Here is a 17,836-nt window from a genome sequence, read left to right as displayed (position 1 = left end):
ATTGATTTCAGAGATTACAGACAGACCATTCATACCACAAATTCTATCTCTTTCGCTATAAGGTCCCATCTGAAAGTATCATCCCTTTTTGGGGCTTCTAGGATACAATTGTGTGATGAGGCATTCAATAAAGACAACTATGGACATTATTGTATGAATTGGTTGGTACTTATTTTTAGAGCCCCCTTAGACTGTTTAAGAAGTACCAACTGAAACACAGTGCACCCGATTGCTACATGAAAGGAAAAGCAAAATAGAAGTTTCAGGTAAAGCAGAGCAATAAATCTAGAAATTTAAGCTTCTCTCCTCAGGCAATTGAAAGCCAATTCCGCATTTCCTCTTACTCGCTGACAGCCTCTTGGGCATTCAAATAGGAAAGAGTTGAAAACCAGGATTTCCGGTCCAATCTAATACTGGACAACACTTAATGGCTTAAGTAGATTAATAATGCTCTTGCTATTGGAATTTTGCCTTTCACCACCTTTCACCATAAGCTTTGCCTGTACTTGATCTACAGGGAGGCTGAATGTTGAAGAGTCTTTTACCAGACCTGCTCCCATTCAGCACCCTGTCTGGACATGACAACCCAATTTCGACACCAATCAATCGGTAAGAATTTATTGACTGCTACTATGTTCCCCACACTACCTATGATAACAGCAGACACCTGGAAACTTATGAAACATGTTTATTTTCTCAAAGAAGATAGAATCTAGTTGAGTTTTCAACATTAACATATATGGAACAAATATAAATCCAAATAAAATCACCACCAGTAGAAAGTTCTCAGGTTTAGAGGATCCAGAATCTACACGCTGAATGGAAGAGCTCAGGGGAGCAAGCAGAGGTGAGGGATTAGGGAGCCCTTAGTGAGGAGGAAACCCCTGACCTGGTCTTGAAAGATTCACAGAATATGCAGAAGGAAACAGCAGAGGGAAGAGAGTTCTAAAATAAAGAAACAACATGAGTGAAGATAAGACACAACTGTGGGATAATGAAGAAAACCTTCGTGGAGGATACACGGTTGGAGTAGTACAAAATAAGTTTGGTTAGTAAAAGAAAATTAGAAGTTAGACTGCTCTGGACATATTATTTGACATAAAATATGAAAATGTGTTTTCAAACACGTCTCTCTCCCTTTAATGGTATCATTTGGATGGCTGAAACTTTTCTGACATCTGTAATATCTTAGAAAGATATCTGTCATACAGGAGATGCTTAATAAGCATCAGTTAAATAAATGAATAGGTTGGTCAATAGATAAGTGTGTAAGAGTAAATTATACCTAAAATACATGAATCTAAGCATGTTTTAAAATATGAAAAGTAACAAAAATTTTACTGTAAATGTCACGCTACCCTCAGCCAAACACCTGAAGAACAAAGAAATGATTCAATTCCATAAGAATAATTGAACATGTATCATGGTTATAACACAGTAAAGAGGATGGATGAGAGCTGTGCTCTTTTGGAGCTAACAATTTAGTGGAGGTAGAGGCGGCTTGGGAAGAAAAAGAAGAAGATGGAAGGGAGGGAGGGCAAAAGGGGGGGGAATGAAAGAAAGGAGAAAAGAAAAAGAAAGGAAAGGAAAAGAGAGAAACAAAGAAATTAATTAACTCACATATCAATAAGTGTTGCAAAGAAAGTGACACGCAGAACTGATGGATAGTGGCTTGTGGGTTCAGCTTCTTTAAACCAAAGGTCTGAGAAAACTTCTCTGAGGAGTTCACAGTAGAGGTGAAACTTCAATGACAAAAAGAAAACAACCTCACAAAGATTGTAGGGCAGAGACTTTTTGGTCAGGGTGGACAGCCCTACATGGAAAAGACATTGGTATCACAGTTCAAGGAACAGAAAGGTGGCCACTGTGTCTGGAGTGTGTTGCAGAGCTGAGGACAGAAGGACAGGAGCTGGCAGGGCCAATTCACAAGAGGACTGGAAGGTCCTCAGCTAAGGACAAGGGATTACAAGGCACAGTTATTAGAGGGGCAGAAGACGGTCCAGCACCTACGGAACACAGTCTCTGTTGGAAATGCCCATTCTCATCAGATTGTATATTTGTCCCTAAGCCTGGAGACATGGTTGTAAATTCAGATCAGACCTCAAGATTCTGGAACCATTTTCTGATTTATCTGTAGACAATGGAGAGTTGTAGCTTGAGGATTCTACTCGTTTTTCACAATGGTTAATGCGGTGACTCCCACCCCTATAAAAATCACTGCAAACAGTAATTGTCCTTTTCCTGTGGTGAACTGTAATACAGGGGAAAAGGCCTTTATAAACAGTGCCTCTGCTGCAGTATTTCTCTTCTTGCTCTATACAGGACAGCCCAGGGAAGAATATTCCGAGTCTCAGAGCACAAGCACATGATTCATAAAGATGGCTGCTCCTTTTAGGTCCTGACTCAGCCTAGGGAAGAGCAGAAGCAGAAACTTCCCTTCCAGATGTGCAATGAGGGGAGAAAGTCACTCTGTCCTCAGGGGACAAAACAGTGCTTTGAATTTCAAAGGCGGATGCCCCAGAGGCCCCACCAGACTCACTCCACAAAAATGTTTGATGAATTACCATGGCAGGCATCAACTTTGCAGATTAATGACCAAAAGAGTTTAGTTTATGTCTCAGTGGAAGAAGATAAATTTTCTCTTGGCTTTGAGAATCTGAGGGATTGAGAAACTCAGCTAACCACAGCACCTCTCTCTTCATTCACAATGCTTTACCATGGGTCGTTTACTTTCTACATTCCCTTTCAGCGGGTTTTTATAAATTTAAGCGAAACAGACAGCATGTCTGTGTTCTGGTTCTTTTGCAATACGATGGCAACCAAACGATTAGAAATTGTCTTTGGGTTGGTGTAGTTGGTGGAAAATCATTGAGGTTTGTTGTGAAATTTGTTCTCAACTCATAACTCAACCAGACATGGAATGGCTATTTTCCCAACTTCAGACCAGACTGCTAAAAAGTACTGGCATCAAATTAAAAATATATGTCAAGGCCAAACCCCCATCCTGTGAGTGTGTGCATGTGCATATGTATTTTCTATACATGTGTATAACCTAGAGTCCCAACCCAGAAGTAGTAAGGCTACTTTGCAAACTAAAACCTGAGCCCAGAAGTCAGGGTTATGATTATTTTTTAATCATAACCCCTACTTCTCTACCTCAACAAGGCCTGTGCTTTCACATCCTGTTAAATATTCTGGACAAGGTTTCCATTAAAAAATATATTATTACGTGCCTGTTCCCACATCATATTTTGTATGCAGCACCATTTATATGAACCAATTGATCATTTTTCTTGAACCATTGCAATCTGTCTAGACCTGTTTTAGATCTTTCTTGGGGATATGAGGGAAGAACAAAGCGTGAAATCACAATGCATCTGAGGAGAAAGTACACGAAACTTTACAGAACACTACAGGATGATGGCCGAGTAAGAAGGCATATGGGACATCAAAGTACATAGCTAGAAAATGGTCCAGATGAAGTTTTATAAAGTTGAGGGGGTATTCATGGGGTTGTGAAGTACTGGTAGGAGTAAGACAGGATCCAAAGAACTAGAGAAAGCACAGTGACATGGATGTGAGGGTGAGAAAGCAGAGTATGGGTCTCCCTTTGAGAAGGAGTATGGGTCTCCCTTTGAGAAGGATAGGAAACATGAGGGCTTGGAACAGCAAAAAGGAGTGTTACTCATTACTGAGAAAGGGAGAGTGAGAGGCATAATGATGAAAATAGCAGTTTCACTTTTCCAACTACACAGAATCAGTTTTAAAAGAAGTTACAGGTAGATGATGCACATTCCATTAGTGATATATATGGACACTTGTCAATTCTACTTTGGGTTCTCGTTAGAGAATTGAAAATGTATTTCCCTTGGGGCGCCTGGGTGGCGCAGTCGGTTGAGCGTCCGACTTCAGCCAGGTCATGATCTCACGGTCTGTGAGTTCGAGCCCCGCGTCGGGCTCTGGGCTGATGGCTCAGAGCCTGGAGCCTGTTTCCGATTCTGTGTCTCCCTCTCTCTCTACCCCTCCCCTGTTCATGCTCTGTCTCTCTCTGTCCCAAAAATAAATAAACGTTGAAAATGTATTTCCCTTTTTTCAATTAGCACAAGCAGAAAAATGAAGATAACCAACCTCAGATAAGTGACATTTTAAAATGACATAAAAAGATTCTTAAATGACATAAAATAGTTTGAAAGTCATTGGCGAGGAAATTTCCTTTACAGTCAGAAGCCAATGTGTAGGGCTATTTGCACAACGTTAAGTGCAATTAATCAGAATCCGATTTGCTTTCCTGCCTTAAACCAGGACAGGCTCATGAAAAGCACACTGGTGGCAAACAGAATAAGCAGTTTTTTAGAAAAGTAACTCAGGGTGCATCCATAACAGAACCTCCCTCGAAAAAATAATATATAATAAATAATTGTATAGATATGTAACTACTTTACCATAAAAATATATGAAAAATAGGTTTTATTTTAAACTCTATATTGTTCTACAGTATTTACCTCTTGGCTATATAAATCCTATTATTTAAAACAAATGTAGAATTAGTTAAGAGTGGCAATTAATAGTAATTAATAGGACTGACTAAATAGATCATATGTGTGGGAAAAATATAACATTATTTTTACATTTCTGTCCTCTGTACAAATTTAACTCTTAAAAAATTTTATTCAATATTTAAATTTTGAAGGCTGTATTATTGTATATTCTTAAAATACATAAGACTTTTTAAAGGGAAAATGAAAATACAATAGAAACAGATAGTACTTTTATTTAGTAAAAGACAACATTTCATCCCCTCCCATGACATAATAGAGTATTTTTACTCTTGTTGGTTTTTTAATGTTTTTTCATTAATGCTTCTCTGAACTGCCTGCAGTTATAAGACACCCTTCCTTTATGTGGTGGTAAGGCTGAATATAGTCAAATGTAAACTTCTGCTCGATGTGTGGCTATGCTTTTTATCAAGCCCACATTTCAGCTTGGAACACTTCAGAGTTTACTAACTAGCAAGGGCAGGGTTTTAGACTTGTAGGAATCAATGTCCAGCTCTCCAAACTATGTTCCTCCACTTCATACCCACATACTTATTTGATGGGCCAGAACTTTGTCAGTCATGTTTGCTGCATCTATAAATTCATCACAGAAAAAGTCCATGTCCAATGTGGACATTGTTTTCAAAACACTATGCAGCATATTGGATGCCATCATAAGTTAAACTTCTTTATTCAGGAGAAATGACTTTACAGCAGAGGTAATTCAAACTTGTGAATTCAAAACTTTTCTCAACTTGTAAAATCAAAGCTGGATTCCAAGTACATTACAGTTTTAGTAAATAAGGAAATTAAGAAAGCCTTGTTTGACTTGGCTGTCCTCTGGTGACATTTTTGTTGTTGTTCATTTAGAAGCAGCCTTATTTCCAAAAAATGAGTCTTTTTTTCCCCCTGTGTATGAATTTTTGTCACATCCTACATACAACACCAAATAGCTCAGGTATAATTATTTTCTAGGCTCCTTGTGGCCTCTTCACAGATCACCAAAGAGTTTCAGACAAATAGCAAATAAATTTCTCTTTTACTGTAATACTGTCTTCCATTCTCATCCCCAATGTATTTCAAATCAGTGAAGCACGTTCTTCTTATCCCATACTTTGAAGACATGATTTAGAGCAGGCCAACATTTTAACATCTTTTCTATGGCCCTTAATACTGATAGCCATTTTGTAGGCACACACCTAAAAAGGCCAATTCCTTCTGTTTCTATGAAATCAAAAAGCCCAAGTGCTTTTGTCTATTTTGAGGAAGCTAAAAGTGACCCAAAACTTCATGTTGTAATTTTCAATATCACAGGTAAGCAAATTCATACCCCGTTTTAGCAGTGTTGTAGACAGGGTGGAGACAGGATTTAGCAGGTGAGACTGGTTCGTTTGTTTGGTAAGAAATTTAAAAACGAAATGGCAGTTACCAATACCTGTATTTTCATTGTCTGCTAGTATGCAGACAGATAAGTAAAGTCGAGTTTGTATTTAAATAGGATATCAACAATGTGTTATGTTTTCTGCAGTTTTATTAAAATCTTCATAGAAATCAAGAAGATAACCTGAAACTCCATTTTGCAAGTCCAAATACTGAAGAACTAGAGGGAACATTATCTTGCTGTGGTTCAAGAAATCACTTTACATACTAAGGAAAGCATGCTGTTGCTCAGATCTTAAAAAATTAACTCTATTCTGTAAGAGGGCACCACATTTGACACCCAAAATTTCTCCACAGGACATTTTAACTGAAACCTATAAATCGGGAAATGTAACTTAAATTGATGTCATAGAAAAATCGAGAGAATAATATGATAATGCTGCTTGCCTGGGTGGTATAGCCAAGATAATTTAGCAGAGACTATTTTCTTTTTTTTTTTTTTAATTTTTTTTTTCAACGTTTATTTATTTTTGCGACAGAGAGAGACAGAGCATGAATGGGGGAGGGGCCGAGAGAGAGGGAGACACAGAATCGGAAACAGGCTCCAGGCTCTGAGCCATCAGCCCAGAGCCTGACGCGGGGCTCGAACTCACGGTCCGTGAGATCGTGACCTGGCTGAAGTCGGACGCTTAACCGACTGCGCCACCCAGGCGCCCCATAGCAGAGACTATTTTCAACTAAGTAGTGGTGTCTTTTTTTTTTCTTTTAAGCTTATTTATTTATTTTGAGAGAGAGAGAGAGAAAGCCAGAGAGAGTGGAGGAGGGGCAGAGACAGAGGGACAGAGAATCCCAAGTAGGCTCTGTGCTGTTAGCCCCATGTGGGTCTTGATCTCACAAACTGTGAGATCATGACCTAAGCTGAAATCAAGAGTTGGAAGTTTAATGAACTGAGCCACCCAGGTATCCTGGCAGTGGTGTCTTTTTAGGAGACAAAAAAGCTTCTGACTAATTTAGAAGTTCTTCTGTGTCTCATCCTAAAATTGAGAAACTCAGTCTCCCTATGTGTTCTCACAAGGCCATCTCCACCATGTCCAATTTTCTGCACATTTTGCAAGATGCTCTGTTTTGATTATTGATTTCCCTAATCTAGTTGCATGCGTCCTTCCATCAGTCATTAATTAACAGTCATTTAACCTTCTTTTTCTGGGGTTTCCAGGTTATGCTGGCATTGGAGTATAATTATCCTCATTTTCATTATCTGAACACTTAGAAAATATAGTCACAATATTCACAATGTAAAAACTTAAACTAGCACTATGGCGATACAAAGGACAACAGTTCATCAAGAAACAGAGTCAAAGATAGACTGTGAATACTCATAATTACAGTGTACTTAAGGTATACCCTCAAGTTGCATCAATCGGTGTGAAACAACAATGGGTGATTCATTAGGGTGAACTTCAAGTCATGGTTGGCAAGAGAAGGACAAAACATAGTGACAACAACTATGGAAGATAAATAATCTATGCTTTATCTATTTGGCACTAAAAACAGCATTGCTTTCTGCATCTGTCTATGGGCTGCCATATGGGTTTTATACTTTTCCCTGAACCTGTAGCATCTATCACCAAAAAATAAGAATTTTTTTTTGTCCCAGGGATGGAATCCCTGAGATATAGGACTCTCAGCTCTAAAACCAAGACTGTTGCTCATGTTAGGAGGACTTAAATGTTATTCAGCATAAATTCTTGCAAAGTTCAGAGAAGAACCATAAAGCCAATCATCTTATCAAAACATGATGAAACAATACATGGAACAGGCTATCTGGGAAATCACAATCTATATTTGAAAATGGGGTATCTATAGGGGCACCTGGGTGGCTCAGTTGGTTAAGTGTCTGACTTCGGCTCAGGTCATGATCTCACGGTTTGTGAGTTGGAGCCCCGCGTTGGGTTCTATGCTGACACCTCAGAGCCTGGATCTTGCTTTGGATTCTGTGCCTCCCCCTCTCTCTGCCCTTCCCCTGCTCATGCTCTGTCTCTCTCTGTCTCTCAATAATAAATAAATGTTAAATTTAAAAAAAATAAAAGAAAATGGGCTATGTACAGAAAAAGATGTCTGAGAACTGACCAATTGAACCTACCAAAAGGTGGAGACATTCAGGATGATTCAAACCACCACAACTGATGATCATGAGTTTTAAAAAACATAGGAAGAACTAAATCTGGTCCAGATGAGAATAAGTCTCTGTAAGTCTCTGTGCCTTCACCTTTAGACATCATCAAAGGTAAGCTCTCAAATCCTAAAGCAAGTATCAGGTCACTTTAAATCACTATTCTAAGGGGTTTAAATATCTTATTTTTTATTTTTTGTTGTTTATTATAAGTAGGGCCACAGGGCTACTAATGACTCTTACTCCCACATAGCCAATGCTGATTGGCTGTTCTCCAAACAGATATTCCTCTGAAAAAGAGCCCACTTCTATTAATAAGGAATAAAACTTTTGTTTTAGGGAAACTTTAGAGGAATGTATTAACATACTTAGCTAAACTCAGTGGAAGCATCACCAGGGACTGCCCCTGCTTATTCATCGAAAAGGCCCTAAGTTGTATCTGGAGCAGCACTTCCCAAAATATAGAGACGCTATGTTAACAAACTGTATAGTTAAATATATTTGAGGAACAGTGGGTTTAAAAAGTGTCAAACAGTATTCCTTATTATAGATTCCACATATTTTTTAATAGGCTCATGTACAATGAGTAAATTAAGAGTTAGAAATCTCACATTTGGTACTCAAATTTACTTGATCAATAACTTTTTAAAGCTTAGAACACTTCTCTGAAGCAGTTCCACAAACTACAGTTTGAGATACACCGATAGAAATATAACAAAAGGTTAAAACAGGATTCTGTTTGAAGTTCAGTTGAAGTCCCAAGACAATAGGAACCAACCAGACCTACATGCCAGGATGATTGGATCACCCAAATTGGACTTGTAACAGAGGTTACTAAGAACTGGATTTACAAACCCTAGCTGACCATACCTCTCTGTATTCTAGAAAAGATGCTGGCTAGGCTATGATAAGAGTTTGGAATTGAGAAGTGGGGATTTTTACAAAGAATTCTGCCTGCAATGCTTTACCCACATGGAGAAGGCTTAGGGGCGCTTCCCTCATGTCAAGCAAGTGACAGGGAGTTCAATGGCTCACTTAAGTAGCTTGGAATGCGCTCCCTGTGTTTTCAGGGTCAAAGTGAAGGGTTTTCTGACTTAAACCTAAAACCTTTAACAAATGAAAGACTATGGCTGAAGCTGCCTAGTAGGTGGCTCATTTTAAGGATGCCACCTTAATTTGAGGATATAACTCCACCCTACTATTAGTAAGTCAAAGACCCGTATTTCCATGGAGGAAGTAAGGGACAAGTGCAAGACAAAAGCAACGCAGTATAGTCTTGGATCTTGCACTGTTGGAGGTAAGGAAACCTCAGCAGAGAAAAGTCCCCAGATGCCCAGGATTTGAAGAAGGAATCACAAGTGGACAGCCTCAGGAGATGGATTTATCATCAAGAGAACGGCAGTTAAGAGGACCACAGCTGTTACTGAAACAGCCTGCAAGGAGAAGGGCCAGGCTAAACATCTGCCACTGCAAGCCAGCAGATGGGCACCAGCCAAGCAAGTTGGATTCAGCCTCCCATTTCTCTCCGTTCTCTGCACCCTATTCACCTGGTGTGTGGGAATGGGGAGAAGATGAAAAAATAAAGGAAGAAGCTACAAAGCACAGAGAAGATGCATTACCTATGGATGAATTTCAGAGTGTTTATTCCTATGCTAGACTTTTCATATTCATAACTGAACTGATACTGTTTGGACACTTGAGTAACCAGATGACTTACTCAAGTAACCAAAGCGAGTAGCAAGCTCTGGGCACCAACTGAAATTTACTCAGAAGCAAAGGAGTATCTGGCCCTACAGAGTGAATTTAGAAAGGCAGTTGTGAGGAAAAAATAAATTTGTGCTAACCTTACCATGTAACACTAAACATTTTGTTAAGAGCAGCACTGGCTTCCTGTAAAGTATCTGAAGTCCATCCTGTTATTTTGTGATGCAGAACCCCACTGCAAGGAGGAGAAAGGCAAGCACCACCTTGCATTTTCATGGCACTTCCAAGCTCAGCATCTCAACTGACACTCCCAACCCTACGAGGCAGCTGAGTAGGTATAACTGTTTCCATTTTACAGATGGAAAAACTGAAGGCCAAATCCAGGACTTGATTTAGCTAATGCCTAAAAGCTCAAGACTGACAGATCTAGCTTTAAGAACTCTCATCATCCAAACCCCTTGTTCAGTGTTTTTTCCAAACATATATGCTGTTTTCTTTGAAGGACAAGATAAGAGGTCACTTAAAAAACCTAGAATCTATTTCTCTTACATGATTGGAATAATCTCTCAGTGAATAAAACTGAAATAATTATAGCTGTTAGTGATTTTTTACACTTTGAAATAAAGTCAAGAGCAGCAGAAAACAATATGACCCCAGGCAGAGTAGATTAAAGCCTTTTCCAAACCCAGGCTGGTTGCTCTTTATAGCTGGGTGGATTTTGTTTTTCTCCCCTTAAATAATTTTAGGTGGTAGTATAGTGCGGGGCGGGGGGGGGGGGGGCTGATTACACTAAAACAAAATCCTGTGTACAAGCATCTCTTTTGTCATAAATCACAAGGCCAATTATCATTTTTTTTCTTCTTCCCCCCCCCCCCCCCCACTGGCACAAAATCTAAGAAAAGCATCAAGGGACAAATGATTTGCAGTCTATTTAACATCATGGTTATTTTTATGAGACCTCATTATTGCTCTTTACCCTAAATTATAGGTACATTCTTGGCTCCATTTCCCCCTCTTGTGCAAGCCCCAGAAGAGTGTGTTTTCTTTTCTATATTTCTAAATGATCTTCAATACTTCATCAATCAGACATTCAACAACTCATAGGTGATGTGTTGGACCAAAGCTAAGATCTGTGAAAAACAGTAGTTACTGCCAGAACTTTGTGCCTATCTTATGCCAGTGGAGTTATTTCCAAGCCTGTTTTTACTAAACATTCCTTGAAGGGAAAGACTTTCCCTTTACATGTCCTAATCCAGTTTCTAGGAAATGAAAAAGTGTTGTTGAGTTGAATTAACTACAACCCTAAAAAGATGGTCATGTTGCCATTATCTTTTTTTAAGACAAAGCACACTGAACCTCCAAAAGGTGAAATGGCCTTCCCAAAGTCATAGAGATAGCTAAGACAAAGTCAGAACTTGAATCCAGACACCCTGAATTCCAGTGTCTGTGTGCTGATATTACAATCCCTATCTTTGGGAACTCCTTCCATAGAATGTTCCCTGTAAGCTCAATGCAACATAGCTATGGTCATTTTGTTTACTTAACCCAATGAATAAAAAACTTCTGTTTTTAAGAAACAGAACTGAAACTTTGTTCATGGAGAAAAGTTGTTTATACCAACAAACGAATAACAAAGAGAGAGGGGAGAGGGAAAATAAGGAACAAATGAAGGAAGGAAGGAAGGAAGGAAGGAAGGAAGGAAGGAAAAGACAAAGAAAGAAAAAGGGGGGTGGTAGAGATAAAGAGTAAGCAAAACCATTCCATGTCATCAAGTCATGTTATCAAACTGAGTTTCAACCTGTCTTTCCAGTTTTACTCACCACCACTCTTCCTTACTCATCCTATGCTCCCATTAAACTGGTCTATACTAAACTGGCTATACTGAGGATAAAGAACAAAAAAAAATTGTATATTGATCTTCTATCCTGCAACCTGCTAAATTCACTTATTACCTCTAGTGCTTATCATAAATTCTACTGTATTTTCAATATAAATGATCATTTCATCTATGGACAAAGACAGTTTTTTATTTTTCCTTCCCAGCCTAGATGCCTTTTCTTTCTTTCTTTTTTTTTCTTGCCTTACTACATTAAAACCTTCAGTGCAATGCCAAGAAGTAGCAAACGTGTAGTTGTACATTTTTTTTAACAACAAAAATGATTATTTTTCAGGCATTGGGTAAAGCCTAGGTAAGTTAAAGGTGAGTAAGAATCAGTCCCAAAATTAAGGATGTCATGACCTGGGGGAAAACCTCTTTTTACTGGTAGGAGAGACAACCAAATAAAGCTGGAAAGATAAACCAGGACAGGTCCTTGAATAATAAAAGTGACAACAGCAGCAAAAGGAGCCTTAATATTTATAGAAGCATTGATATGGGCTAGGCCCTGTTCAAAATTTCTAATATGTATTAACTCATTTGACTCGTCCATCTTATCTCCATTTTATAGGTAGGGAATAAGAGACACGCACTATCTCCACTTTATAGGTAGGGAATAAGAGAAGATAAGTGACCTATGTCCTGAGAGCCAGTGTTCTTAAGTGCTAGACTAAATTGCCTTTGGTTATCATGTCTTCATTAACAGGTATTGAGTGTCCACTCTTTGCTAATTACTATGTTACTTTCAATTACTTTAATTATCACAATAATCTTGTTTTATAAAGGAAGTAATTGAAGTTCAGAGACTTTAAGTGACCTGTCCAAGGTCACCCCACTAGCACAAGACTCAAACCTTGGTTTTCTGACTCTAAATTCAATATCCTTTCCACTACCCTCTGATTCCTCTTCAAATAGCTAAAATTTATATAGTACTTTGCAGCTTACAAAACTCACGACCACATTTATGTCTTAAATGGCACTTAAAGGAATTGAGATTTTATTCACTAGGCAAAGGAGAACCTTGGTCAGTTTTTCAGAGAAAGGAAAATGTAAAAGAGAAAAAAGGTATTTCTGGAAGGCTAGGGCAGCATTGTGCTAGATAGATTTGCCAGGGCAAGTGTATAAGCAAAGGTGTCAGGAGACGCTGTAACTCTCAAAAGGATCCACACTCACCTCTGAACCTATAAGTCGTTCCCTCCAAACTCACTTTGCCAGTCAAGAGAAGTCCTGTTTTAAATAATGTTCCTGGAGGGAACTCTCTGAAGAGCAGAGATAATAAAAGTATTTCTTATGTCACTTCTTCCTGCATTTAACTTTCAGGAATATTTTTGTTAACTGAGAAGAGCACACCAAGGAACCATTATCACTGATACAAGGAGAAAACGGACGGTAGATTTCCTCAGCCGCGTCCTGTCAGTGTCAACAATTTAACTAAACATATAATAGTCATAACCTCATCAGTGTTAAATTTTCTAGGTTTCTGGCACATATCTCTTCATCTCCCTCATTAAGTTTATAGAGTGTTCTTTGGTACATTTGCTCAGTATTAGGATTTCAGTTTCAACTGGCACATATTAGAATCAGACAGAGGAATGATTTTTTCTGCCGTAAGTAGTTAGCAGAATATGAGAACATATGAAATGGACCAATGCCCAAAGCCAGGTACTTGGCAAATAATAGCAAATGGATTTGACCCCATCCATCACAATCTTGCCCCATTCACCAGAGGTGGGTCTAACACAGGTAGGCCAACCAAGCCCAAGATATGAACAGTTACTTTGTTTTCATTATCTTCCTTGCTGTATGCCATGCACACTATTCCTTGCTCAGGGACTGCCCCTCATTTGGAAATGGAGTCTGGAGATCCTCATGATTACACTCCCACCTGGATGGTTACTCCAAACAAACTTCCAAACCCTAATCTATCCCAATCCCCCTTCATTTTAGCCTAATTTTAACATGTTAACATTCTGTGCTCAACGAGGGCAGATACAAATGATTGCTAGGATTTCATTCAGGCAAATATTTAAGTGATAGCAAGCTTGAGGTGATTTTATTTCCAAGGGTATCTGCATTTTAAAAAGCAGTACCCAGAGTCAGGAATGCCTTAGCCTATAGATAGATGAAGTTCAACTGTAAAGATGGGGCACCACGGAGTTTCAGGGTGGCAGTTCTTCCAGCATCCATCAAAAATGCCCTGGAAGAACCAGCTAAACCCCTATCAGCATACTTTTACCTCAAGTTTCCATCTGTCATGTAGGGATATAACCCTGACCTCACAGGATTATTATAATATGGGGACATAGTATGACCTCACAAGATTCTTGTGGGGATAAAACAACGTGGCTAGTAATTGGCCAATTGGTTTATAGCTCAGAAAACTATCAATTACTATGCAGAAGTGAGAGGTTTCTAGTGACTTCTGAGTTTTGCCTTTTATATAGGGAACCCACTTATCTACCTCCATTGGGGTCTAAAGAGATGAGAAATTTCCTGTGTAGTAAAACTATTTCAGTCAGGTAGGATTCTAACTTCCACCTCCACTACTTGTCGGGCTCAACTACAGATTAGTTATCCTAGCTCTAGTTTCTCAACCACCCACAAAAATATAGTCCCTATTTCTTGGATGGGCTGAAGAGAAACCACTTTTACCAATAGCGGCAGAGGTCATTTGGTACCTACTCACAAAGTTGTCATACCAATACCGTGTAACCCAATAACTGAGTCAAGAACGTGTTTCAAGAAGAAAGATAAAACTTGTCACTATTTCACTTTGAGTAAGACCTCCACTCCCAACCATAGGAAATCTTTATTTATTTATCTATTTTTATCTAAAGTGGGTTTCATAACCCTTCAAAGGCTGCTGTCTTCCTCTCGGGATATTAAGGCATAGTCTATACTTTCTTTCACTACTTTGCATTCTTAGTGTCCTTAGAATATTAGAAGTCTACTTGACTATACAAGTAAATAAATTCTAGATATTTGGTGAACATTAAATTATGGGGAAATGAGGATTTCATAAGTTCTGATCAAAGTGTCACAGAAGGATGGATAGTACTGAAGAATATCATGGGACATTCACTTTATTTTACAGAGTGGGGAACTAAGGCCCTACCTTAAAGCTAAATGCTGGAGTTATGAGGCAAATCTGAAATGCCAATCTGTAGACGGTATATCTACTCTACCATATAGTGCCCATTCCCCTCTGTTGTGCATGCCATCAGCACTAATGCAATTAGGAAGTGCCCTTTCTTATAACTACCTTGTCTTGTCATTTTTCCCTAGGAAATAATAAATGTCTCATATCCCACTCATATGTTAGTCTTCTTCCTCCTTTCCCATGGTTTTCTTATATTTCCTCCTCAGGTTTCAGGTCAGTTCTGTGAACTAACAGGCCTTTAACTCAACACTTTTGCAATGACCAATTGAATTGATGAGTAAATGGCTGCTCAAGTACCTGTCACCAACACTGCTGTGGTCTGTTAGTGGAGATGCCAATGTTCTCTGTCATAAGATACAACCACACAATGACACTGGGGAAAATGGGGGGTGTGGAGAACAGCTCTATGAGCCATCTTCAGGGTGTTCTATGGCCTACAGCCAGTGTGCATGGGCTGAGAGAGGAGAGAGAAGGGTCCTCACCATGGGGATGGGAAGAATGCTGCCCTTTGACAATGCATCTCTGTGGTGGTGAGGCTGATGACAGCACACAGAGCATACAACTCTGGCTAGATACCAAACATCTGGGCTTGAAACCAAGCAGCCAAGTTGTTCAAATCAAAGAAAACCTAATCAACAAATATTTTCAATGCCTACTATGCGCATTCAGACAGCTGTGGTTAGAATGGATGACATTTGAGTCTTACTCAAGTCCCCAAAATTCCACTGCTCTCTGTTCCAGATGCCTGTTCTTATATTAATCAAATATTCATGTTTTGAATTGAGCATCTGTTGGCATATGTTGATGTACAGACAAAACCAAAAGTAATGAATTATTTCTCCAGTACATTAATGGTACTCTTTTCAAGCTCCCTAGAGTGAGGCTGGGGACAGCTTACCTCAAGCCACCAGCCATTTCTAAGATATCTGTCCCTCTTGCTAATGCCTGCTCTATCAGAATGCAGAGAAGTTAGGAGGGCCATGCTCCCTCCCATAGCTCCAGGGAGATATTCAGGTGAGGACACCACCAGAGGCAACATCTTTCTGAAATCACTGGTTGCCTCTGGCTCCAAAGCACTCAATGCCAGGAGGGAACCCTGTGCATAATTTGGCATCTGTGGTGCTCCGAGAACAAAGGATATAATATCTCTTTGTTTCTGGACATCCTAAAGTTAAAATGACACCTTGGCTGACAATTATGATTCTGCATTCTTTTATAAATCATGTTTTTTTCTAAAAGAACTTAAGCGGGTGAATGAACATCCAGTTGCCTCTTTTCTGGCATTTCTCCTATGAGGAATGCCAGGGCCTTTACTAATATTACCACCAAGTATTGCAGTCATGAAATGAATAAAGCCAAGGGATTTGCTTTTAGCTCGCTTTAGGCCATTTACTGTTTTCATTCTTCAATAAGAAGAAACAGCCACTGAGGTGAAGATGGGAAGACCTCTCCATATGTGATGGCAGTCTCCGATTTTTCAATGTCCCCTAGCTGTTGTCAAATAGGCTTTGTACACACTTCAGTTAATACAATCACACTTGTGTTACTGGTTTGACAATGACTTCTAAGCTCCTCAGAGTTATCAGGTTCTTCCAGAGGCCTCACTGTCCCCCGCCCCCACCATGGCAATATGACACTGAGGACAAGGAGCTGCACAATAATTATGACAAGGAGTTTCTGAACAAAGAAGGAAGGAACCACTAAAGCCAGGCTTGCTCACAGCATTCCCAAAGGAAATTAGAGGTGATAGAATCACCCTGATTCTATCTGCACCCTGAGCTTTGTGACTCCCTTCTTAAAGGTATGAAATCAAAAACTCTATTGGTCACTTCCGTTTTAAACTTACCCTGAACACTGAGCTACTCAAGAAAAGTACATTAAAAAGTGCTTTTGTCAGGTACTTCAGCTTTAAACCTCTGTTCCTTCCCTCAGTACATGAATAAGTGGGGACAACCTATAGGAAAACTGAAAATTCCCATATCCAGGGACTATGCTGTTCTAGACAGTACTGCGGATGAATTAGAAAAAAGATGCCCCATTGGGTGGATGCACCTACTGACACATAGCTTGATGAGTGGAGCCTGAGTCAGATTTTGATTCTGCTGACTCACCTCCTTGATTTATGGAAATCTGGTAGTGCTTTCTCACCCTTAAACCCAAAATCTAAATCAGACTCTAAGTGGTCTATCTCCTCTCTTCTGAGCTCTGCCTGATCCTCCTTACTATATAAAGTCCCCCAGGCTCTATTCAAGAAGAAAGCTTCCAAAACAGCTTCATCAACAACAAAAGTTCCAACTTAAAAGTCCAAACTCCTTTTATAATCTCAACCCCATTCCGAGCCCAAGTAATAACCTCAGAGAGGAGAAAGTGTTCGGGAGAAGGGTGGACAGTATCCATACCTCCTCTTGCCTCTGTCTACACTAACTTTGTTGCTTGCACTCTCAACCTTGTTCTACCTTTCTTCTATGTCACTCTTTACTACACTAGTTCTCCACTAACTCAACTTTTCTGTTACCAACTTTGCTTGTCTGCCCCCAAATGGAAAGACAAAATTCCAAAGCCACAGTGCTTATACTCTCCCCATGCCAACTCCTCTGCGGAATTTTGTAACCCAAAGATGACCCTAGCCTACATGCTGGAATGTCTTTACCATCGAAGAACTATTTCTGCAAAAAATTTTGATGTTGTCATTTTCATTTAAAAAATAAGATGATAAAACACACACACAAGCCATTATTAGTAAAATGCCTGCAGATGATGGAGAGGAATGCATATCAATATATACACATGCATATAGATGAACGAGTGAGCACATGTGTATATGCCTACCCATGGAGGCCAAGACGAACCTTTCAACTGAAGAGCGTGATTAAATACTAAGGAAAATGACAGGAATCAAAAGTGATTTCTAATTTCTTCTAGCTTTTCCCTCCACTACTCACTCCAGAGTAAAAAAAGAAAAAAGAAAAAGAAAAAGAAAAAAATGAAAGTTTTCTCAGAATTCCATT

The 17,836-nt window shown here is 39.3% G+C and overlaps 1 protein-coding gene across 1 annotated transcript in view; it reads right to left on the bottom strand.

Annotated features, from left to right (window-relative positions):
- LRMDA (leucine rich melanocyte differentiation associated) overlaps positions 1-17,836 on the bottom strand; it is a 1,032,219-nt gene that overhangs the window by 154,116 nt on the left and 860,267 nt on the right. The gene's annotated exons all lie outside the window — the stretch shown is intronic.

This window comes from Prionailurus bengalensis, chromosome D2 (assembly GCF_016509475.1).
Source record: "Prionailurus bengalensis isolate Pbe53 chromosome D2, Fcat_Pben_1.1_paternal_pri, whole genome shotgun sequence".
In the NCBI taxonomy this organism is placed as follows: domain Eukaryota; kingdom Metazoa; phylum Chordata; class Mammalia; order Carnivora; family Felidae; genus Prionailurus; species Prionailurus bengalensis.
Note: the sequence above shows the minus strand (reverse complement) of the source record. Positions and strands in the feature narration are given on the sequence as shown.